Source organism: Papaver somniferum, chromosome 6, assembly GCF_003573695.1.
Source record: "Papaver somniferum cultivar HN1 chromosome 6, ASM357369v1, whole genome shotgun sequence".
Taxonomy (NCBI): Eukaryota; Viridiplantae; Streptophyta; class Magnoliopsida; order Ranunculales; family Papaveraceae; genus Papaver; species Papaver somniferum.
The window spans coordinates 92,828,293-92,855,178 of NC_039363.1; positions in this window are offsets into that span (position 1 = coordinate 92,828,293).

Consider the following 26,886-nt stretch of genomic DNA (forward strand, 5'->3'; position numbering starts at 1 on the left):
TGTTACTGGGACTAGGATTTCGTCGAATTCGTAATATAGGGTTCGATTTATTTATTCTCAACAATTAAAGCTCAATAAATAAAATTAACATGGACTCTGATTTTTCCAAGGTAGATTCTCAAAAGATTAGTTGTAAATCCTAAGCATGATGTATCAACACATTTAAGCTAAGCATACCTCATCAAATTAAATGACAACCAATTAATTCAAATCATATTTCAATTAAAATTAATGCAAAAGTCTTAAAAGAATTAAATAATTTTACCCATGTATGAAATTCGTCTTCCTCCGTCGTCCCAGTGTTGGGGTCTAGCTCCACATATTGGAAACACACTCAGAATAATTTTTCATTGCTCAAAAGTGTTTACAAGAGGTGAAAATGGAAAAACTATTGAAAACCGGGTTTGTAACAATTATATTTGTTACAAACCGAACTGTTACAGAGAACGATAAATATGATGTGTCGCTGGCACTGTAGCAAAACGACTGTCTTCTGCGGTCTAATGTCTTCGTGTTCTAGAGGTGCAGCAGCAGCAGAAACGACTCCGCAACCTCTAAATTCTTCTCTGTAGATCACCAATCACCTCTGTTTTCACCCCTAACTCTCCATCCCCCTTCTAAGACCCAAACACCCTTTATATACTCGACAGGTCGCCAAAATCCATGTAATAACTTCATATATTCTCTATTTACTTCGCTGCATGTTATGAGATTTTCTTTTCATTCATTTCTTTCTCACACGTCTGCAGCATCTCAGCACACTCCAACTTGTTGATAGAAGTTTCAGAATAATTCAAACATACAGAGAATACGCGCAATCTTCCCAAAAATAGCTCAGAGAATAGCCGAGTATCTTTCCAACTCTGTTTTCATGAGATAATCATGTGACTCCCTTTTTACTCGAACTTCAAACATATACCTTCCATGTTTTGTTGAAATAGGGTGATACCAACCCAATTCAAGCCAGTAATCTCGCCAAATAACTCGACAAATTTTCAGGGAATAAATGCAGGAGAAACCCGAGCTTACTTCCTGTTTTGCATCCCAACGATTATCCAACCTAAATAAATTCATTCGAACACCCATACCAGATTTTTTTTGGCCTATCAAGACCATCCCAATTGAAATCAGTGATTGAGTCTCACTGTAATCCCTCCTAAAATCCAACAGAATAGTACACAGCAAACTGAAATATGTTCCCGCAAATTCTTTGTTCAAACCGTGAAGATAGTGAGTGCCCCTTATCCTCTGTGCTGGGGTGATGATAGCAGATGGGGTGTACTATGCCACGCCCAATGATGTACAAACTTTATGCATTTTGACAGAACAACCTGCACAGACTAGGCATTTTCCATTATTGCTTGGTCACAGCCTTGCAAACGAATTGGCTTAAGTTGTTGTCCCTTCGTTGATGAACTACAGTCAGCGCTTAATCCCTTTAGAGTATGAAGCGTACGTAGGTATCCGCAATGAGTTGCAACATTTCCGGTCCAGCACTTTGTCACTTATATCATCTAATTGCGAGATGATTGCGACATATTGGCCCATCATATCACCTGGTTCGGTATTGCGATGCAAGAGATGATGGTGGTCAAACTTGATGAGGCGAGTTGGATTTCATTCTTTGGATGCTCATACTTCCTATCATGGAGTTCGACGTATGCATGCACCAATGGGGCGCATTGGGCATGACCATAAAAGTAAGCTACATGAATATGCAAGTTAATGGATCTTGCATAAGCCTAAGGAAAGTACGGCATGAGCCTGATTGATGGACCCTTGACATGGAAAGATAAGTGCATGCTTTCAGTAATGTCTAAGCTAAGTAAAAAGTTGGAGATAGGCCTGCAATGTCCTATGCACAAGTTCAAGGAATGTTTTTTCCTAGAAAGGACTCTAAGGCCAGTGATGCATGAAATGCATCAACATCAGCCTCTGTGGACAGTTCAAGGCATGTTTTATTCCTACAAAGGACTCTAAGGCCAGTGATGCATGGGCATGATTGATGGACCCTTGGCATGAGAAAGATAAGTGCATGCTTTCAGTAATGTCTAAGATAAGTAAAAAGTTGGAGATAGGCCTGCAATGTCCTATGCACAAGTTCAAGGCATGTTTTATTCCTATAAAGGACTCTAAGTGAAAAAACGGGGGTACAACAACCACACCCAATATTTAGATTAGCAATTTGTATGGACTAACTCCAATATACTTTCTAGAGAATCAACTAGACAGTCAGACTCAATCTTGAAAAAAGTATATCGAGGAGTTAATACCTCTCTCACTTGATTTGATCTTTACTCAAGCAAATAGAAATCTGCGAGTCTTTATTAAATACAAGGATAATAACTCAATCTTGAAAAAATATTGAAAACCGGGTTTGTAACAATTATATTTGTTACAAACCGAACTGTTACAGAGAACGATAAATATGATGTGTCGCTGGCACTGTAGCAAAACGAATGTCTTCTGCGGTCTAATGTTCTTCGTGTTCTTGAGGTGCAGCAGCAGCAGAAACGACTCTGCAACCTCTAAATTCTTCTCTATAGCTCACCAATCACCTCTATTTTCACCCTAACTCTCCATCCCCCTTCTATGACTCCCAAACACCCTTCACATACTCGACAGGTCGCCAAAATCCATGTAATAACTTCATATATTCTCTATTTACTTCGCTGCATGTTATGAGATTTTCTTTTCATTCATTTCTTTCTCACGCGTCTGCAGCATCTCAACACACTCTAACTTGTTGATAGAAGCTTCAGAATAATTCAAACACACAGAGAATATGTGCAATCTTCCCAAAAATAGCTCAGAGAATATCCAAGTATCTTTCCAACTCTGTTTTCATGAGATAATCACGTGATTCCCTTTTTACTCAAACTTCAAACACATATCTTCCTCGTTTTGTTGAAACAGGATGATACCAACCCAATTCAAGCCAGCAATCTCGCCAAATAACTCGATAAATTTTCACGGAATAAATGCAGGAGAAACCCGAGCTTACTTCCTGTTTTGCATCCCAACGATTATCCAACTCAAATAAATTCATTCGAACACTCATACCAGAATTTTTTTGGGCCTATCAAGACCATCCCAATTGAAATCAGTGATTGAGTCTCACTGTAATCCCTCCGATAATCCAACAGAATAGTACACATCAAACTGAAATATGTTCCCGCCAATTCTTTGTTCAACCATGAAGATGGTGAGTGCCCCTTATCCTCTGTGCTGGGGTGATGATAGCAGATGGGGTGTACTGGGGTGTGAATAGCAACTAGGTGCCCCTTAGAAATTTATTTGCCCCTTATCCGAAGTAGGGGTCCATTTAGCAAATGTCCTCCGGGGTGCCTCGAGCTTCTTTTTGAGCCGAATTTTCCAAAAATGTTTATTTCCAAAAAAAACCTACAAATACACAAAACACCGTAATAAATATAAAATTGAGTACCAACAATACAGAAAATTGAGAACAAAATAGACATAAAAATGCGTCTATCAAATACCCCCAAACTTATAATTTGCTAGTCCTCGAGGAAAACTAATCTAGAAAATAAAATCCTAACTCACTAGGTGGCCCTAGTGACCGAGATATAGTCTCGGGAGGGTTTACCAGAGGTGTACCCACAAAACTTTTACTCCAGACCCTAGCTATCTACTAAGAACCTTGGAAGCAACTAAAGAATCTCCTTGGTTGGAAACAATCATTGACTATAGGAGGAAGTACCCTGATGCGAAATTTCAATTGTTGTACAGTTTGCACTCAAGCATACTAAAATTCATATATAAGTGACAGAGCTCTACTCAGATAGTTTCTGAACATCATAACCGGAGTCAACCAATCACATGAAAAGATTAAGAAGATGGATGTATATGGTTTTGATGTTGACTAAGGTGAACGGTGTTTCCCGTATCTGTCTGAAGGCCACTACTAGGATGAACCTATCCTAATGGACTGAGATACTGGTCTGACTAGTATCAACACAGCTGGCATATACAAGGGGACCAGCGGGTGATAATCCTAACTCTAGGTCAACACAACTGGCATATACAAGGGCACCAGTGGTTGACTTTATTGATTTTATTACGGTTGGTCTAATGGTCTGGTCTCATTTTTTTTTTCTTTGTATCTCAATGAATCTATTTCACCCTAGCAATGGTAACAACTTGAATCGTGTGCCCCACCAAATCACTTAGAAACATATTTAAAAGAAAAGAAAATAGAAGTGAAAAGGATTCAACGAGAAATGGCGAAACCACCATGTTTTTTTTTTTTTGCTCTAACATCTGAGCTCTGTGCTTTTATGAATAGACTCTATTTAGATGTTTCCATCCAATCAAATTGGTTCCTCAACTCCCACAACCAAGATGCTTCCATCCACTTAAATTGGTTAGTGTCATCCTTAATAACCATAAATTTCTAGGCTCCGGAGTTTAATATAATGCAACTAAAAAGTTTCTCCCATACCCCCAAACTTAAATATAACATTGTCCTCAATGTTCTAAAGATAAAATGAAAAACATGAACAAGGAGAAACTATTACCATTTGAAGCAAAAGAGTTAAGGAAAGATATTACCGTGTCGGGTGAGCATGGGTTACCTCCCAAGAAGTGCTAAGTTTAAAGTCTTCAGCCAGACATCAGAAGGAATTAGTCATCTCATAGAATCATATAGAAGTAACTTGAAAAACTGCGGATCATCTGAATCAAAAAGTGTTACCCAAAGGAAAAGGAAATTACAGCAGACCATGAAGATACCGAACATACCCTTATCTAATTTTTTAATTAAGACAACTAGTTGTGGTTCAAGTTCAGGTTCTATTAAACGGTCTAGATAAAATGTTTTCAAGGGACTAATTTCCTCAAAGGTAAGATCCTGAAGGTCAGGTTGAAGAGTCTGGAAATACTTAACTAAGAACTTAGAAGCACATAACAACAACCTGAATAATTGGGGATCCTCTAAGTCAATCAGATTTGACTCACACAGTTAACCACATTAGTGGTCATTCTTAAGCAAATGTGTCGACCCTAATCTCCTAAAGTAATTAGGTTTAGTCTCAAAACTCAATAACTGACACATTTCAAATTCAAACGTTCCCACAATTGGAATAAAAGTTTTTGGTGGGAAAACAAAATCCATCTGGGTATCATAGCCTGGGTAAACCACATCAACCGTAGGATGGGTTTCTAACAACTGAACTTCTTCCTGGACATTATTAGGTCCGGGAGAGCTAATATGACGGTAATCTGGCACAATGGTTGAGGCACATATCAAGTCCCAAGTGAGGGACCTTTATAAGAGTTAAAGCACACAAAGAATGATAATCACCCCCAAACTTAGAGTTTTCAGTTTCTCTAGAAAGACTAGTCACAACTTCCCTAATTTCTAGGTCGTCAGATTCCTGGAAATGGTCAATTGATTCTTCTAAGTTAGGTTCATCCTCACTCATCTCTACGAGTTCTTTGTCTAAGACTACTGTTTCTAAATCGCTAGACTCAAAATAAACTCGTTCCTCTAAACCTTCGTTGGCTTCGTGAAAATGAAATACTAAATCGTCTAAAACAGGGATATTTCTAATCAAATCCTCGTCCTTTTGAATAGGTGAATAATTATTAAAATTATTTGGATTTGTACTAGAAATAACATTATCATTATAAAGCTCAACCGGAGTAACAAATTCCTGATCACTATGCCTAAATATTTCAGATTCTTTATCAATACTATCCTCATCATAATCATCATTATATGAAAATGATCGAACCTCATCTAAACAAGTAGTGTTACCAATTCTAACCTCGTCATCTTGATTATGTGAATAAAAACTATCCTTATTTTCAAGGGTGGTATTGGAAACACTGTATTGGAAATTAATATTATTTCGAGCAATTCTTTCGTTCGTCTCAGCTATCAGCTTAAGGAATTCCTCTATAGAAAGTTTTCTTTCCTCATAAACTAAGTTATTCATCTCAGTTATCTTACGTGCCGACTCCTCAAATTTCCTGAGGGACTTTTCTAAAGGAGAAATATAAGAATTTTTCTCGTATGACCGGTGCGTCTGTGGATAATAATTGGGCTCATCATGGTATGATCCATAACCTTGAAAAGGTTGATGTTCCCAACCACTATTCACAGTATGGTCATAAAACGAATAATGTCCAATTTGAAAATCTGTCGGATATTCGTTGTATTGGCTATTGTAATACCAGTTCGACATTCTCAACACAAAATAAACCTAATGACAGGGGATTCGTGGGTGGACAGATTCTTACCTCACGTACCAGACGGAGATGAATCGTTGAATTCGACTCAGGCCATGACTCCTATGTCATGTACGAACCAGAGGGGCCGAGGCGATATCGTAATCGCCGTCCTTCCCTGGAACAGTTTTATTTAATTCACCCTTCCTTAGGGTTTTAAAAATGTTAATGTCCAATGTTCCAAAAATAAAGTTCAAAAAGTCCAAAAATAAGAAATTACAAAAATAAAACCTATTTACAGTTTCTAAAAATAAAAAAAAAATATCTCTATAAAAAAAATCTTATTCTTCACTCCTTTTGGATTCCTCTTTTCTTTCCTTCTTTGGCTTCGCTTTTGTTTTCAGCACTTTCTCTTTTTCTTTAGCTTAGCTCCAAATCTGAAAGCAAACAAAAATACCAAAACGCGTAAAAAATAACAAAAATAATAATAAAAAAATAAAACCTAAAAACAAATCTATAAACAAATCCGCGTCGGCGGCGCCAAAAATTGATCGTATTTTTATATAGTGGTAAATAGAGTTGTCGTTCACTCGGACTTGATGAGATTGATTTTAAGAATTAATAAACTAAACTAAAATAAAAATATATACAAAATATTGTCACAAGATGAAGAGAGTTACTGGGACTAGGATTTCGTCGAATTCCTAACATAGGGTTCGATTTATTTATTCTCAACAGTTAAAGCTTAATAAATAAAATTAACATTGACTCTGATTTTTCCAAGGTAGATTCTCAAAAGATTAGTTGTAAATCCTAAGCATGATGTATCAAAATATTTAAGCTAAGCATACCTCATCAAATTAAATGACAACCAATTAATTCAAATCATATTTCAATTAAAATTAATGCAAAAGTCTTAAAAGAATTAAATAATTTTACCCATGTATGAAATTCGTCTTCCTCCGTCGTCCCAGTGTTGGGGTCTAGCTCCACATATTGGAAACACACTCAGAATAATTTTTCATTGCTCAAAAGTGTTTACAAGAGGTGAAAATGGAAAAACTATTGAAAACCGGGTTTGTAACAATTATATTTGTTACAAACCGAACTGTTACAGAGAACGATAAATATGATGTGTCGCTGGCACTGTAGCAAAACGACTGTCTTCTGCGGTCTAATGTTCTTCGTGTTCTAGAGGTGCAGCAGCAGCAGAAACGACTCCGCAACCTCTAAATTCTTCTCTGTAGATCACCAATCACCTCTGTTTTCACCCCTAACTCTCCATCCCCCTTCTAAGACTCCCAAACACCCTTTATATACTCGACAGGTCGCCAAAATCCATGTAATAACTTCATATATTCTCTATTTACTTCGCTGCATGTTATGAGATTTTCTTTTCATTCATTTCTTTCTCACACGTCTGCAGCATCTCAGCACACTCCAACTTGTTGATAGAAGTTTCAGAATAATTCAAACACACAGAGAATACGCGCAATCTTCCCAAAAATAGCTCAGAGAATAGCCGAGTATCTTTCCAACTCTGTTTTCATGAGATAATCATGTGACTCCCTTTTTACTCGAACTTCAAACATATACCTTCCATGTTTTGTTGAAATAGGGTGATACCAACCCAATTCAAGCCAGTAATCTCGCCAAATAACTCGACAAATTTTCAGGGAATAAATGCAGGAGAAACCCGAGCTTACTTCCTGTTTTGCATCCCAACGATTATCCAACCTAAATAAATTCATTCGAACACCCATACCAGATTTTTTTGGCCTATCAAGACCATCCCAATTGAAATCAGTGATTGAGTCTCACTGTAATCCCTCCTAAAATCCAACAGAATAGTACACAGCAAACTGAAATATGTTCCCGCAAATTCTTTGTTCAAACCGTGAAGATAGTGAGTGCCCCTTATCCTCTGTGCTGGGGTGATGATAGCAGATGGGGTGTACTATGCCACGCCCAATGATGTACAAACTTTATGCATTTTGACAGAACAACCTGCACAGACTAGGCATTTTCCATTATTGCTTGGTCACAGCCTTGCAAACGAATTGGCTTAAGTTGTTGTCCCTTCGTTGATGAACTACAGTCAGCGCTTAATCCCTTTAGAGTATGAAGCGTACGTAGGTATCCGCAATGAGTTGCAACATTTCCGGTCCAGCACTTTGTCACTTATATCATCTAATTGCGAGATGATTGCGACATATTGGCCCATCATATCACCTGGTTCGGTATTGCGATGCAAGAGATGATGGTGGTCAAACTTGATGAGGCGAGTTGGATTTCATTCTTTGGATGCTCATACTTCCTATCATGGAGTTCGACGTATGCATGCACCAATGGGGCGCATTGGGCATGACCATAAAAGTAAGCTACATGAATATGCAAGTTAATGGATCTTGCATAAGCCTAAGGAAAGTACGGCATGAGCCTGATTGATGGACCCTTGACATGGAAAGATAAGTGCATGCTTTCAGTAATGTCTAAGCTAAGTAAAAAGTTGGAGATAGGCCTGCAATGTCCTATGCACAAGTTCAAGGAATGTTTTTTCCTAGAAAGGACTCTAAGGCCAGTGATGCATGAAATGCATCAACATCAGCCTCTGTGGACAGTTCAAGGCATGTTTTATTCCTACAAAGGACTCTAAGGCCAGTGATGCATGGGCATGATTGATGGACCCTTGGAATGAGAAAGATAAGTGCATGCTTTCAGTAATGTCTAAGATAAGTAAAAAGTTGGAGATAGGCCTGCAATGTCCTATGCACAAGTTCAAGGCATGTTTTATTCCTATAAAGGACTCTAAGTGAAAAAACGGGGGTACAACAACCACACCCAATATTTAGATTAGCAATTTGTATGGACTAACTCCAATATACTTTCTAGAGAATCAACTAGACAGTCAGACTCAATCTTGAAAAAAGTATATCGAGGAGTTAATACCTCTCTCACTTGATTTGATCTTTACTCAAGCAAATAGAAATCTGCGAGTCTTTATTAAATACAAGGATAATAACTTGGATGGTACCAGAGACCAATATCCAAGTTTCAATCAATTTAAATCAACAACCAACGGTTGGATATTCTAATTGATTGATCTTAACGTACAACCTATGATATTTCAATTATATAACAAAATATAGTGCGTAATAAAAATAACGCAGACACCAGAATTTTGTTAACGAGGAAACCGCAAATGCATAAAAACCTCGGGACCTAGTCCAGATTGAACACCACACTGTATTAAGCCGCTACAGACACTAGCCTACTACAAACTAACTTCGGTCTGGACTTTAGTTGAACCCTAATCAATATCACATTGATTGAAGGTACAGTTACACTCCTTAAGTCTCTGATCACAGCAGGACACTATGCACTTGATTCCCTTAGCTGATCTCACACACAACCAAGAGTTGCTACGACCCAAAGTCGAAGACTTGACAGACAAATCTATTTCACACCGAAAAGTCTGTAGGATTGAATAAATCTGTCTCCCACAGAAATACCCAAGAGTTTTTGTTCCGTCTTTTGATAAATCAAGGTGAACAGGAACTAATTGATAATCCGTACTTATATTCCCGAAGAACAACCTAGTATTATCAATCACCTCACAACAATCTTAATCGTATGGTAGCGAAACAAGACTTTGCGGAATCACAAACGATGAAACGAAGATGTTTGTGATTTCTTTTTATCTTGCCCTATCGGAGATATAATCTCAAGTCAATTAATCAATTGAACTCTTACGATTGAAAATGGCAAGATCAGCTCGCTCAACTACAAGAGAAGTAGTTTCGTCTGGCTTCACAATCCCAATGAAGTCTTTTAGTCGTTAACCTACAGGGTCTCGGGAATAAACCTAAGGTTAAAGGAGAATCGACTCTAGCAAACTAACTAGTATCACACAGGAGGTGTGGGGATTAGTTTTTCCGGTTGCTAGATGTCTCCTTTATATATTTTTCAAATCAGGGTTTGCAATCTAAGTTACCTTGGTAACAAAGCATTCAATATTCACCTTTAGATGAAAAACCTGATTTCTCCAAGGTAATATCTTTCTACCTTAGATCGAAACTTAGCTTGTCATACACAAATCAAATATGTTTCATTTAGGTTTGAGTAACCATACCTAAATGTGTACACTTGGTTGGTTCACAAATAGTTAACCGAGGTTATCCATATGAGTACTTTCATATCAACCATATTAATCTTTCTAATAACTAGTTCAAATGACTCATAAGAACTAGTTGATAGAGTTGTTCAATTGCTTAGGTTTTTATTCACAGACACAGTTGAAACTAAATCGGTTTTATTCACTTGAATCAATTCATGAACAATATACCCATGGTTTGCAAAGATTGCATTCCTTATTGATTTATTGTTTTAAGTTCATGAACTTCTGATTTGAGAGATAACCAGCTTGGGTACGCGTACGGGTACGTGTACCTTAGCTAACCGGATTTGAGTTTGGAAACTCAGTAGAAATTTTCGGTTCAAAAACTTCCGTGAGTACGCGTACCTAAGGTGACTGGTTTTCCAGTTTGTAAACTACAAACTCCAACAGAAATTTTCGGTTAGAAAACTTCCGCCAATACGCGTACCCAACCTGTCTCCTTTACCAATGTCGCATGCAAGAGTGCACACAATTGGTTTCCGGCACATGGATTTATACACTAATGTGCGAACACACTATATATGCTTATATCCATAGTTGGTTACATAATCTCAACTTTACATTGCAATCATTGAAACATTCTTCTATAATGTTATAACAATCGTTATTCACGACTATCATCATCAAAGCTATTTTCAAGATTGAAACGTCATCATGACTTTCGTCACGGATAAATATGAAAAGTGGTTAAAGCGAAAGCTTACCAACACGTATTTCAAGAAAAAGATAGGCGAGTAAACTTGGCTCGAAACAGAAAATGTGTATGTATGAAAACTATCATACTTATACGATTTTGTCTCAAGAGTAGGAGATAGAGAGATAGACTTTTGAGTGATAGATAAGTTCAAGTCTCCACATACCTTTTAGTCGGTTGAAGTTCCACTGGTTCCTCGAGTAGTTCTTCGTCTTCGTAATATGATCGCCATGGAGTCTGGAGCTCAACTACACTAATCTGTCATAAACCGAGACTTAGCTATAAGTAGTCTAGAAATCAAGACATATAGTTTTGACAACTAAACTTGCAAAGATGCTTGAGATAGAAATGCATGCGAGTTCGACCGAGCAGTTCTCTAACAATCTCCTCCTTTGTCAATTTTAGTGGCAAAACTATCAAATAAAAATGGATTACAAAATAAATAAAACTTTGTAGATTCTCGTCCACATGCTTTATCTCCTTGGTGCTTCAACATTACTCGAAAACTTCGTCTTTTCCAAGTACTCCCATGATTCCATTGATGTTCAATTCAGCATCATAGTTGTTGAAGTTCCGTAGCCATAACAATGAGAAAACAAAATCTCTCGATCATTGTTATATAGTGTCATAGTATTATTATACAGTATCAAAGTTCTTATATCACAACTTCGACAATAATACTATGGTGATATGTATCACCCCCTCTTAGTCAATACTTCGTTTCAACACGAAAACCACTCCCCCATGCATAATGATCCGAAAACCATATGTATTTGTAGTGTGAACTACATATTACTTCTCCCCCTTTTTGTCAATAAAATTCGCAAAGGTACGAAAACGGGATCCTAATGAAATTTTCATGGAGACACTTCAAGACCAAAGAAAAGCACATATAAACTTGTTTAGATGTAATCGTATAGCCGAAGCTAAATGCATTCATCATGGAGTTTATAAATATACAAGATAACTCCTCAAAATTCCACAGTCGCACTCCCCACAAAGATATGGAAATTAAGCGCAAGTTCAAAAGAACTCTCCCCCATTTGATGTCATTCCTGAAAGAACAACAAGAGCGACCTTACTTTTACAAGAAAAGAAGGATTTCTTTGGACACCAAAAACCAAAAAATGATTTTGTATCCAAAATTTTTCAATTAAACTAACCACAAGAGAACCCATGATTAATTTAATCGGAATACACAACCATATAAATCACAAACGAATCTATGATTAGTTTAGTTGGAAATGCTCACACAAGAAGACTTATGGAGCCGCACAGTATACACATAAAATATGGATCAGGGAAAGATCAATACTGTGGAATATACAAGGATTCATGCTATCTTCATCACTGTTTGCATAACGACATACAATAGACATAATCCTCGTAAACAAAAGATTTTAACCTATCTTCCATCAAAGAATTGACATAATAGGCTTACCTTTTGTTTGTCAAAAGTTCATCGATCTTGTATCAATACATGCATATCGACATATAAACGAGATAACTTTTGACATTGTATAGGACAATAATAGTTCACGGACGCAAACACACATATCCCATAACATATTGCAATATATAAAACCATAAAGATTAATACTGCAAAAATCATCTTCCAAACCAACTTTAGAATTTAAACAAATAAATCTAAAAACATGAAGATGAAAACGTTGGACATAGCTATGTGTACTCACAATAATGGATATTCCAAACCCTAGTTGTCCTTCTTACACAAAAACAAGAATAAAATTCTCTTAAAAAGTTTCCTAGTCAAATAAATCATATAATCAAGTCGAGCTAAAAGATCTCGAACAGAGACAAGTTCCTCAATGGCTTCCTTGAACTTGTTCCTCACGAACTCGAGATTTCTTTTAGCGATCACGAATTGTTCACGTGGAACTTGAAAATCTTGAAGAAGATTTCCAACCAGTTGTTGAGACATTTGAACTGATTGATTGTTTTCATAATCTATTGCCTGGTAGAATTTTATGATAACATGATTCTCATAAAACCCAGCAATAACATCTCTTTCACTCTCAACTTCCTTCTTGCACTCTTCCATTGTTTGCACCTTTAATCCTCAGGAGACTGTTTTCGTCCGAACTAGTATATACCGAGAAATTTTTTCATGATATATATATATATATATATATATGTATGAGATACATATAGAAAAACCTTAGGGTTAATGTCGGTGATGGCCAGGTACTCAAACGCTCACGGTTAGGAAACATGTTCTAAACCGTATGAGCAAAGGAGCCTTATACCAAAAGACTTTGCCAAGAGATTTATAAGACACAGAAGGAGCATTGAAAAACCAGTAGTTCAAACAAGCCATAGAAAACGAATTACAAACGAGTAATACAACAACCATTTTTGTCAAGATGGGTTATATTTTGAACTCAATGTGCATTCTCTTAAGGTTGGAATGAGAATGCACAGTTTACAAAATGATTACGTCGTTGTATGAGCGAGTAGCTCATCATCGTTTTCCTTCTCTGAGGTACAAGGAGAAGTAGCGGAAATATTTTCAAAAGAATTATTATGATAAGGATGAGTCGTACCTGAAAATGCTTTTTTCCTTAATTTTTTGATTTTCAGCTTGAGATTATTTATACTGGTCTTTAAATCGACAGCACGATTGTTGATATGAACGTAATCAGAACCCGATACTTTTTACACAGTGTGATCCTTGCCAATAGATGATATTCCTTCCTTTATTGAAATATCCTTCTTACTTTGACATATTTTTCTCTTTACTGGAACATCAACCGACTTAGTTGTCCATATGTGTTTCTTTCCTCTACGATTGTAGAAGAAATTTGAATCATACTTATAACTAATAGAAAAATTGTCACTGTACTTTTTGGGATTCGATACAATGACGTTCCCAGCATGAAGAGAAACAAGTTTGATTACTTCTTTTGACATCCATATGAGAATGTTATGAAGTTTTTCATTCCTTATCCGAAAGCGACATTTCCGTTCAACATGACCTCTGTATCCACAGTAGTAGCAGTTAAAGGTTTTGCCGACTCTCCTATGACCTTTCTTTGAAGGATGACAATCTTTGTTTACAACATCACCAGTTGTAGTGGATGATTTTTCACATAGTGAATTGTCATTAGCAAGGATAAACTTTATCTTTCCAGTGGTTGGAGCGTCTATTCCTTTATAGCCCAGACCATGTGTATCACGATATTCTTTACATGCTCCTAACATAGAAGATAATTTTGTAGATATAGTATTAAACCTTTTCAGATTCTCTTCTAGAGACTTTACCTTGTTGGCTGCTCTAGATAGATCATCCTTTAGTTGATTCTCTTTGATGCGAAAGAGATTTTATTTGTCATTAGCCTCTTTCAGTTGAGAGACACACATTGCCTTAGATTCTGCAAGTTTTTCTTTCAACTCATAGATACTCTTCTGAAGTTTTTCACATTCAGCGTCCTTTGACACACGGTCTTTGAGGATGGATTGTAGAAGTGTATAACCACTATCATATCCTTTAAAGAGTTTTTTTAGTTTCCTGTTTTCACGACAGGGAGGAAACAAGTATTCTGCCAGGTAGGAAGATGATCCTTTTTCATCTATGATATCGTCAAAGAGTATGATATATTGCGAGACTTTCTCATCAATACTTGGTCCCTCGTCAGAGTCATTTTTATCTGAAAGTTCATCCAGTTGTTCATCTAGGAGATTTTCCCAGTCTACAACATTTTTTGACAGGGGGGAAGATATGAGAGAATTCTCGGAGATTTCAGTACTCTGAATAGTATCAGAAGAATTATGATCTGGTTTTGTAACGTTAGGGATATCACTACTGTCCATAGAGTCAGATCGCTACAAACAAAGACTTTTGAGGTCTTAAACGTGTTTGCCTGCTCTGATACCAATTGAAAAAGCGGGGGTACAACAACCACACCCAATATTTCGATTAGCAATTTGTATGGACTAACTCCAATATACTTTCTAGAGAATCAACTAGACAGTCATACTCAATCTAGAGAAAGGTATATCGAGGATTTAATATCTCTCTCACTTGATTTGATCTTTACTCAGACAAATAGAAATCTGCGAGTCTTTATCAAATACAATGATAATAACTTGGATGGTACCAAAGACCAATATCCAAGTGTCAATAAATTTAAATCAACAACCAAAGTTTGGATATTCTAATTGATTGATCTTAACGCACAACCTGTGATATTTCAATTATATAACAAAATATAATGCGGAATAGAAATAACACAGACACCAGAATTTTGTTAAGGAGGAAACCGCAAATGCAGAAAAACCCCGGAACCTAGTCCAGATTGAACACCACATTGTATTAAGCCGCTACAGACACTAGCCTACTACAAACTAACTTCGGTATGGACTGTAGTTGAACCCTAATCAATATCACAGTGATTCAAGGTACAGTTGCGCTCCTTATGTCTATGATCCCAACAGGATACTACGCACTTGATTCCCTTAGCTGATCTCACCCACAACCAAGAGTTGCTACGACCCAAAGTCGAAGACTTGACAGACAAATCTGTCTCACACAAAAAAGTCTATAGGATTGAATAAATCTGTCTCCCACAGAAATACCCAAGAGTTTTTGTTCCATCATTTTATAAATCAAGGTAAACAGGAACTAATTGATAATCCAGAATTATATTCCCGAAGAACATCCTAGTATTATCAATCACCGCACAACAATCTTAATCGTATGGTAACGAAACAAGATGTTGCGGAATCACAAACGATGAGACAAAAATGTTTGTGATTTATTTTTATTTTTCCCTATCGGAGATATAATCTCAAGCCAATTAATCAACTGAACTCTTACGACGGAAAATGGCAAGATCAGATCGCTCAACTACAAGAGAAGTAGTTTCGTCTGGCTTCACAATCCCAATGAAGTCTTTCAGTCGTTAACCTACAGGGTCTCGGGAAGAAACCTAAGGTTTAAGGAGAATCGACTCTAGCAAACTAACTAATATCACACAGGAGGTATGGGAATTAGTTTTTCCAGTTAATAGATGTCTCATTTATATAGTTTTCAAATCAGGGTTTGCAATCTAAGTTACCTTGGTAACAAAGCATTCAATATTCACCGTTAGATGAAAAACCTAATTTCTCCAAGCTAATATCTTTCAACTGTTAGATCGAAACTTAGCTTGTCATACACAAATGAAATGTGTTTCATTTAGGTTTGTGTAACCGTACCTAAACGTGTACACTTGGTTGGTTCACAAATAGTTAACCGAGGTTAGCCATATGACTACTTTCATATCAACCATATTCATCTTTCTCATAACTAGTTCAAATGACTCATAAGAACTAGTTGATAGAGTTGTTCAATTGCTCAGGTCTTTATTCAGAGACACAATTAAAACAAAATCGGTTTGATTCACTTGAATCAATTCATGAACAATATATCCATGGTTTGCAAAGATTGCATTCCTTATTAATTTATTGTTTTAAGTTCATGAACTTCCGATTTGAGAGATAACCAGCTTGGGTAAGCGTACGGGTACGTGCACCTTAGCTAACCGGATTTGAGTTTGGAAACTCAACAGAAATTTTCGGTTCAAAAACTTTCGTGAGTACGCGTTTGTAAACTACAAACTCCATCAGAAATTTTCGGTTAGAAAACTTCCGTCAGTACACGTACGGGTACGCGTAACCAACCTGTCTCCTTTATTAATTTCGCATGCACAAGTGCACACAATTGGTTTCCGGCGCATGGATTTATACAATAATGTTTGAACGCACTATATATGCTTATATCCATAGTTGGTTACATAATCTCAACTCTACATTTCAATCATTGAAACATTCTTCTATAATGTTATAACAATCATTATTCACGACTATCATCATCAAAGCTATTTTCAAGATTGAAACGTCATCATGACTTTCGTCACGGATAAAGATGAAAAGTGGTTAAAGCGAAATCTTACCAACACGTATTTCGAGAAAAGATAGGCGAGTAAACTCGGCTCGAAATAGCAAATGTGTATGCATGAAAACTATCATACTTATACGACTTTGTCTCAAGAGTAGGAGATAGAGAGATAGACTTTTGAGTGATACATAAGTTCAAGTCTCCACATACCTTTTAGTCGGATGAAGTTCCACTGGTTCCTCGAGTAGTTCTTCGTCTTTGTAAGATGATCGTCATGGAGTCTAGAGCTCAACTACACTATCTGTCCTAAACCGAGACTTAGCTATAAGTAGTTTAGAAATCAAGACATATAGTTTTGAAAACTAAAATTGACAAACATGCTTGCGATAGTAACGCATGAGAGTTCGACCGAGCAGTGCTCTAACACTAAGGCCAGTGATGCATGAAATGCATCAGCATCAGCCTCTATGGAGTTAAACTCTTTGCAGAATGAGGGTAAGTTGGAACGGTATGGAATCTGAGTTAGATGCATCATGATCCACGAGCATGCTTGAAAGGAAAAATAAACATGCATTTTGCTAGTTTTAAGGCCCGATAAGTAGCATCATCATGACGCATCTGGGAAGCTATGGCCAGCGCGTCCTGGCACGTTAGGCGTAATTTTTCGGTCCGTCACAGTTAGTATCAGAGAAAGTGCCGAGATAAATTTAGGGGTGGTGCGGAGTGAACTCACTCGTGAGTATCTTCCTTAAATGGAAACCTTAAATTTTGAGAGCAGGCTAACTTTTGCGCGGAAAAAGTTTGTAACTGCAATCCTAGTTACTTTGCGAATCGAGTTGAGCTTGTTTTAAGTACTGTGAGTTCTCCTGGCCTTAGTGGCACCCCACTTCCGAGTGGATATCTAGAAGACCGTTTGAAACGGTGAGCAGACAACGGGACTGATAATCCTCACATGTTAGAAACTAACCATCGGTGTGCGTTGTCGGGCCGGCTAGCATCCCACTTACGAGTGGAAACCTGGATGACCATCAGGGGCGGTGGGAAACTGGATCCCGTTCCATACAGTACTAAAAAAAGAAGTCTCTTGTTTCATCATACTTGTGCCAAATCTTTGGCACCAACCTTGTGAACTTTAGGGACTCCTTAGCTTGTAGTATGGGATGCTCGCTTAGGATACCTTGTTGAGATATTCTTTGGTAATCGGCTAAATCGACATTCTATGTAATATTGTGGACTCTTTTTGGATTCCTGAGGTCTTCATTACCTAGTTAAAAGTTCAAACATCTATTTCCCTGGATGAGAGTTATTATCGCTAACCTTCCTAGTGAATACTCTTTAAAAATTGCCACTAACTTACTTATCATGTTAGCTAGTCTTGTATCTTCTTGTTCTTATTTTTAACATCTATTTCTCTCAACAAAATATAGCTCATGAAGTTTGATAAATCATTATGATCTGAGAAAATAATTGTGTCAAAGCACTGCTCAGTCAAACTCGCAAGCGTTGCTTTCTCAAGCTTGTTTTCCAAGTTTAGTTATCAAAACTATAAGTATTTATCTCTAGTCTACTTATAGTTATGTCTCAGATTAGGATAGAATGTGTAGTTGAGCTTTAGATTTCACGGCATTCATCGATTGAAGACGAAGATCTACTAAGGGGAGCTTGGAGGAACTCATCAACAAAAGGTATGTGGATACTTGAACTCATCTATCACTCAGAAGTCTATTATATTCTATCTCCTATTGAGACAAAGTCGTGCGGATATACAAACTTTATAATATACACATTTGATACTTCGAGATGAGTTTAACTCGCTTATATATTTCTAGAAATATGTATTGGTAAGCATTTGCTTGAACTAGGTTCATCATTATTCTTGACGAAAGTCAAAACATGATCATGTGAAAATCGCCCGATAACATCTTACATGATTTGTGTGAGACAGTCATTTGATATACACTCGGAATGTTTCGTATTGATCATTCGATCACTTGAAAATTGATTCGAAGCTAATAGTTTGTGTGGAACAGCTATTCCCTTCTTCTAAGAATGTTTCAATGATTGAAAAGGGAGTTTAGAGCAATTAACCATTGTCTGGATATAGCACAGTATGCGTACCAGTATGCAAACTATTGTAAGAATGATTAAGGACCGGAAACAAAGTATGCATACCCGTACGTGAACAATTTTAACTGTTAATGTCCGGGAAATAACTTTACGTACCCGTTTGCAAACTGTTTCACCTGAGTTAGGTCCGGAACGACAGTATGCGTACCCGTTTGCTAAAATGTCGGACAAGACCAAAGTCCGGAACTTAAGTTTGCGTACCCGTTTGCAAACTAAGTTGGTTTAAGTTCTAAAATCGGTTTAGTATGATTTCATACTCATGAACAAATACCGTGGCTAAGGAATGCAAACTTTGCATACCGTGGCTAAATGTTCATGAATTGATTCTTGTGAATCAAATCTGATTTTGCTTCAACGGTGTCCTGCATACTTCTATGAAAATATAAACAATTGAACAACTCTATGAGTAACATAATTAGATTCATTTGAGTATCATTTCATCTAGAAGTTTTAAGATGAATAAGGTTAACATCAAAGTGTTCATATGGCTAACTTCGATTAACTATTATTAAGCCAACTCAATATACACGTTTAGTTACGATTACCCATATCTAAATGAAGGTATATTTCATTTGTGTGTAACAATCTAAGACCATCTAACGATGGAGAGATATTTCTTTTTTTTAAGCAAACTTAGCTTGAATCTTAAATCAGGATTTCATCTAACGGTGAATATTGATTGCTTTATTACTAAGCTATTAACCCTAACTTTGATTGAAAGCAAACCCTGATTTGAAAGACTATATAAGAGATAACTCTAGCAACTGGGAAACCTAATCCCCACACATCCTGTATGATACTAGACGCGGCTAGAGGCGATTCTCCTTTAACTTAGGTTTTCCTAAAACCATTATAGATTAACGACTTAAAGACTTCATTGGGATTCTGAAGCCAGACCCAACTATTTTCTCTGTAGTTGCGTGTTCTGATCTTACTTGTTCTATCGTATTGAGTACTATTTTCTCTAAGATTTTCTCGAGATTTATCTCCGATAGGTAAGATATAAAAACTAATCACAAAGCTCTTTGTCTCATTCTTTGTGATTCCAAAATAACTTGTTCTACTACCATAGAGTTAAGTTATTGTGAGGTGATTTTTATTTTTCTAGGCTATTCTTTGGGAATATAAGTCATATATATCAATTGGTTCATGTTCACCTAGATTTATCAAAAGACGGAACAAAACCTTCGTAGGTATTTCTGTGGGAGACATATTTATCTATCTAAATAGACTTTTCTGTGGGAGACAGATTTTTATATCAAGTCTTCGACTTGGGGTCGTATCAACTCTTAGTTTTGGATGAGATCAGCTAAGGGAATCAAGTGCGTAGAATCCGGCGTGGTTCTGGAGGCGTAAGGAACGTGACTTTCCCTTAATCAGTGTGAGATTGGTTAGAGATCAACTACATTCTAGTCCGAAGTTAACTTATAGAAAGCTAGAGTCTGTAGCGGCTTAATACAATATGGTGTTCAAAGTTAGACTAGGTTCCGGTATTTTTCTGTATTTGCGGTTTCCACGTTAACAAAATCTCTGGTGTGTCCGTATTATTTGTTTTCTGCATTATATTTTTTTTTATCTAAATGAAATATTACAGGTTGTGTGTAAGTTCAATCAATTGGTAAATTCAACCTTTGGTTGTTGATTGAAATTGATTGACACTTGGATATTGGTTTTTGATACCGTCCAAGTTATTTATCATATCAATCGGGCTCGCAGATTTCTATCTGTTTGATTGGGGATTGTATTGAGAAATTGAGATATAACTCTTTGATATATTTCTTAGTTGATCTCGCTTTATTAGATGGTGCTCTCAGAATTATACTGGAGTTATTCCATACATATTTCTGAATGAAATATTGGGTGTGGTTTTTGTACCCCCCGCTTTTTCAATTGGTATCAGAGCAGGCGACCCACTAAGACCTCATAAGTCTATGTTTGATGCAATCTGATTTTTATGGAAGCGTCTATCTCTAATAACATACAAGGATAGAAATTTGCAAAGCTTGGATTCATGATGAGTGCCAAATATTGTATATATTTATCCCTTTTTGTTGGCATTTAACTCATCTTTTGTGCATCAATTCTACATTTTATCCCATATTCTGTATTTTCATTGTTTTCAAGAATAAATATTTTTCTAATTAATTTTGCATTTTTAGGTAATAAATAAAGTCTGGATGACTTGCGGAGCGGAAAAGAGCTGAAGAGTAGTGAAAAGCCGGAAGAAATTACGCAAGGAAGCCGCGAAGAATGGTGCGCATAAGCCCAAAAGACTAGAAATGGGCTCAAGAAGGAAGAATTGCTCTTAAAGAAGATATGGGCTTGGCATACCCAAGGCCCAAAACCCTTACCCAAACCCATTTTCTATAACCAAAACCGCCTCCATTCTCAGCCGTCAGATTGGATCCAACTCATCATCCTACGGTCGCTCATTCATAGATCATCAAAATCTGAAGTCTCTGCCAAACACCACAGCGCTTAAATTCCAAGCCTTCAGATTAGATTGTAGTTGAATCCAACGGTCTATCCTATGCCTGTTCATCAAAATTAGATACTCCCGCTTTACACTACAGTACCTAACATCATCTAACACCGTTGACTTCGTTGTATTTCACAATCCGACGGTCGAAGTGATTCATCTCTTATATTACCGTTAGATCTACCAACCATAGTTGCATCCAACGCTCAACGTTTCTGATCATCATCTCCGATGTACATGCTCCACAGTGAAAATTCCTATACCCTAAAAACCATCGAGAGTTTTTTCTCTCATTCCCTTCTTCTCTTCCGTTCTTCTTCCTCCTCCCTGTTGCCGTACCGCTCCGCCACCAGCTCCGCCACCAACTCTGCTACCACCAACTCCACCATCTCCATCATTACCCGACACGACCCATCCCCCTAATTCGAAGTGCTTTAACCTCTCTCACCAACTGACCTAGGTGAGGGTTGATAAAACACCTCAAATTAGGGAGCAATTGTAGCGATTGGGAGCAGGAGAAGAACCGAGAGAGGCATAGAAGACATGGGGCGACGTCAATTCAAAGTTTTGGTGAGTAAATTTCGGAAATTGAAAACCCTAATTTCAATTCTAGGGTTTCGGAAAAATTGGGTATTTGGTGATATAAATAGGGGGTGATGTAGAGCAGAGAGAAGGTGTTCTTGGGCTAGCCAAGATTCCCCCAAATTTGGGTTAGTGTATGTTTAATTTTAATTTTCAATTTCAACTTCAAATCAATTTAAATCTTTAGGGTTATGTTTAATTTGTTCTCAATTCTGTTTTTGTGCTGTTAATTCTTGTTGTTATATTTCTGTTTAATATTTGCTGTTTTTATAATTCCATGACCTGTTTAATTTCTGAATACCATGTCCTGTTACTTGATGTTTAATGCTTACTGTTCCTATTCTTCTTATGTTTTGCTCACTGTAATTCCTGTTCTTGTTCTGTTTAAGTGTCCAGTTTAGTGTTCTGTTTAGGGTTCATGTTTAGGTTAATATTGTTCATTGTTCCTGTTTGTCCCCTGTTAATGATAATCCTGTTAGTGTTAATTCTGTTTAATGTTAATGTTAGTTTAAATGCTCAAATGTTAAGTTTGTTCATTGTGAAGTGATGGAATGTTAGGCTAGAAGCCTTGAAGCATTGGATTGATTGAGCAGTGGGGAGAAACTAGTGCTCACTAGTGACTGTGAGCAAACTGGTTCTCTTCCCACTCTAGTTGTATGCCTAGGCTCTCTTGTTTTGTCAACTGTTAGCTTCCCAAATGTTAGGATTAGTCTACTGTTGTGTGTCAATGCTAGGTTAGAGCCTTAGAGCATTGAGTTGATTGAGCAGTGGGGAGAAACTAGTGCTCACTAGTGACTGTGAGCAAGCTGGTTCTCTTCCCACTCTAGATGAATGCCTAAAGTCATTGCCTTGGCTTTGCTTTTTTTTTTCCTTCCTTTTTTTTTTACTTCACTGTCTTCTTCACACCCCTGCCCTTGGCTTAGGCCTTGGTTCCATTGTTCTTGTTTAGTTTCATTGTTCTGTCACTGTTACCTTTGCTTCACTGCTTTTACTACTTGCTACTGCCTTGTTTTCTTCCCCTTGGCTTGCTGCCTTTTCCTTGCTGCTGCTGCTACCTCAACCAGCTTTGCTACTGCAGCTGTCTGCTTCCACTCCTGCTGTCTGCTGTTTCTCCAGCTCTTGCCTTGGCCACTGTCCTGCTGCCCAAGGCCCATCCACAGTTTAGGTTAAGGCTCAAAGCCCAGTTCAGTCTTGGATTAATCTAGAAGCCCAATTCAGTCAACTGTGGGCTTAATCCAAAAGCCTAAACTCAAAAGCCCAAGACCAAATCAATTGAGTCCATTCCATTGCACTTCAAAGGTCAAGCCTAGTGCACTTCAAGACCAACTGAGCCCAAGCTCAGTTCACTTCATTGTCAAACAAGCTTATAACCCAAAGGTAACCTAAAGCCCAATAGCCAACTAGAGCCCAAAATAGCTAGAAAACTCCAAAACACACCCAGTCTCTGTGGATCGACCCGTACTTGCACGAGCTACAACCGACGACCGTGCACTTGCGGTATTACTGTAGGCCCGTTTTCATTTCGCTTAATTTATACGCTTACCCGGGTCCACCAATTCACCTGAGAGAACTCTCATATCTAAGTCAATATCTAAACATTCTCTTGATGTAGAAACTGTTGATTGGGAAACACGCCTAGAAGAACATTTGAATGAACTTTCTGATGAAGGTGATTCTGATATTGATAGAGATGTTGATGAGGAAGTCTCAGAGTTAAACTATTTAATTCGTTGGAAAAGAAGAATATGAGAACTTCTCATGTCACACCTCTTCTGTCTCCTCTCTATCGAGAAAACAAGAAATTGAAAAGGATTTACGGAGGTCTTTATGTTTGGAATCACTCTAACGAATCGATCCTCAAAGATTCTAAGGAAAACCTGAGTAGAAAGTCATTTGAATGTGATAATTTTTATAAAAAATACTTCTTGTTGGAAGAGAAACTTGCAGACTGAAGCAAGGATTAACTCTTAGCAAGTAAGTTTTGATGACAGATAAAGCGTTTATCTCACTCGAGAAAAATGCCTTGAGGCTGATTTAGCTGCTGCTCTTGATAAAATCAAGATGTTGGAATATGACTTGAAAAAGTTCAATACTAATTCAAGCAAATTAACCACTATGCTAGGAGCAAGTAAAAATCATCGTGATACACGAGGATTGGGCTATAAGGGAATAAATGCTCCAAGTACTAGCAAAGAGGTAAAATTTGTCAAGGCTAGTGATTCTTCTCAACGAAAGGTTTCCGCTGATGGAAAAAGTGTTTTTCTTCACCGGCAGTTAGGGTTTGAAAGAAAAAAGTATATCAACCTCCAAAAACAGCACACATGAATCCGGGTAAGAACGTTCCTTATATTTGTCATTATTAAGGAAATAAAGGTCACCTGGAAAGGAGATGTCGTTTTCGTATAAGGAATGAGAAACTTCATGATGTTCTTGTTTGGGCACCACAAAAAGATGTGAAACCAAGATCTTATGTTAAGGCTAATCCCCTTAACATTACAAGTTGTAACTATCCAACCTTTTAGGCAAAGGAATCAGTGTTGTGATAAACCTATATTTTCCTATAAACTTCATAAGAATCTTTTTCACAATCGTAATGGTTATAAAAAGGATAACTTCATAAAGACTAAGATAAGATCTGATGCTCCCAATTGGAGAAAGACCAACTTGCAAAAGAATAGTCAATCTAATTCTCTTCCGAGAAGTCTAGAAGAGAGTAATGGGAAGAAGGTTATGGTTGTTTCTAAACACACTCAGAAGTGGATAACAAAGGAAGTCAATGATGCATTGAGTGTGGAAAGGAATGATCTCCCAGAAAATTCCATGACTATGGAGAAGGCAGTATCCATGATGTTGGAACTTAAAAAGTTCTTTGGAAAGATGGATTTGGATGTGAAAGGTTTTTAAAGCGATCTCTTTCATGATGATCCAAAAACGAAACGGGATAAGGAAAAAACTATATATGGTGAAAAATCCATAGTTGCGGAAAAGTATGTTTCAGTCACTTGTGGTGAGAAAGACCTTTTTCACCTCAACACAACTTGATTTTGTTTTAAGTGCATCCTCAGTAAGGAATGCCCTTCTATGTATACAATGAGGGAAGCACGAGAAATGGGTCACACATATTGTGTTAGGTATGATTTTGAATCTTTGGTAAGGCCGTAGATTTCGATTGGATTCCTATAAAAAGTTATGTCTATAAACTTGAGAAAGACTTATATATTTTTATTATTTTCTAAAAGTATTTATAATGATCCATGTACCTTGTGTATTGTTCATGTATACCTAACTTCATTTGTGTTTAAGGTTCTTAAATTTTTAGGCTTGAAAATAGTAGTTCGGGATGTTTGGCCTTATTGGCACACTTCAGGAATGCATACCAGTTTGCATACCAGTTTGCAAACTGAAATATTGTGAAAAATCCAGGGAAATTCTTTGGCATATCAGTTTGCAAACTGAAATTTCAGTTACTCCCGTTTGCATACCCATTTGCGAACTGGTCTGTAAACGTCGATATTTAGTAAACTTATTTTGGCTGTAACTTCTTCGTACGAACTCGGAATGACCTAATTTTTTTTTGCATTCTATTTATCTTGGAGTGATGTTCAAAATGGAGATGAAAATTCATGAATTTGGATGATTTATGATTGGGTTTTTTTCCCCGACTCTTGTTTTTGAGTGTTTTGCTCCGTTTCGACGCACTTGTGCCACTTCTTTTGGACTTGGGCACTTGGAGTACTTATCTTCTAAGATCATTTGTAGTTTTTGGAAGATGTTTTTGTAATATTTAATCTTCATTGGTTTTATATATAGCAAAAATTTGTTATGGGACATGTGTGTTTACGTCCGTGAACTATGATTATGTCATACATGCTCAAAAGTTAAGTATATTATACGTCTTTATGCAAATATTGATAAAAAAAATAGAATGAACTTTTGAATATTCCGCAGTATTAATCTTTCCCTGATCCACTTCTATGTGAAAGTACTGTCCGGCTCTGTAAGTTTTCTTATGTTGAGCATTTCCGATTAAATTAATCATTAAGGTTCCTCTGTGGTTAATTTAATTGAGTTTTATGGATACAAATTCATGTTTCATGTGATTTTTTAATGTCCAAAGAAATCCTTCTTTTCTTGTAAAAGTAAGATCGCTCTTGTTGTTATTTCAGGAATGATATTTGATAGAGGAGAGTTCTTAATTGAACTTGTGCTTAATTGCCAAATCTTTGTGGGGAGTGCGGCTGTGGAATATTGTAGGAGTTATCTTGTATCTTTATAAACTCCTTGATGAATACACTAAGTTTCGACTACGTGAAATCATCGAAACAAAGTTTATATGTTTTCTTTTAGTCATGAATAATCTCTTTGAGAATTTCATTATGATCCCGCTAGTTTTCGTACCTTTTCCAATTTGTATTGAAAAAAGGGGGAGAATTATTTTGTAGTTCACACTATATATACATATGGTTTACGGATCATTATGTAATAGGGAGTGTTTTTCATTGTGAGATGAAGTATTGACTAAGTGGGAGTGATACATATCACCGTAGTATTATTGTCAAAGTTGCGATACAACTGAATTTTGATGCTGTGTAATAATACTATGATACTATACAACAATGATTGAGAACATCTGTTTTTTTATTGTTATGGTTACAAATTTTCAACAACTATGATGCTGAATTGTACACGTTCAAAATCACTGAAGTACTTGAAAGTGACGAAAATTTCGAGAAATG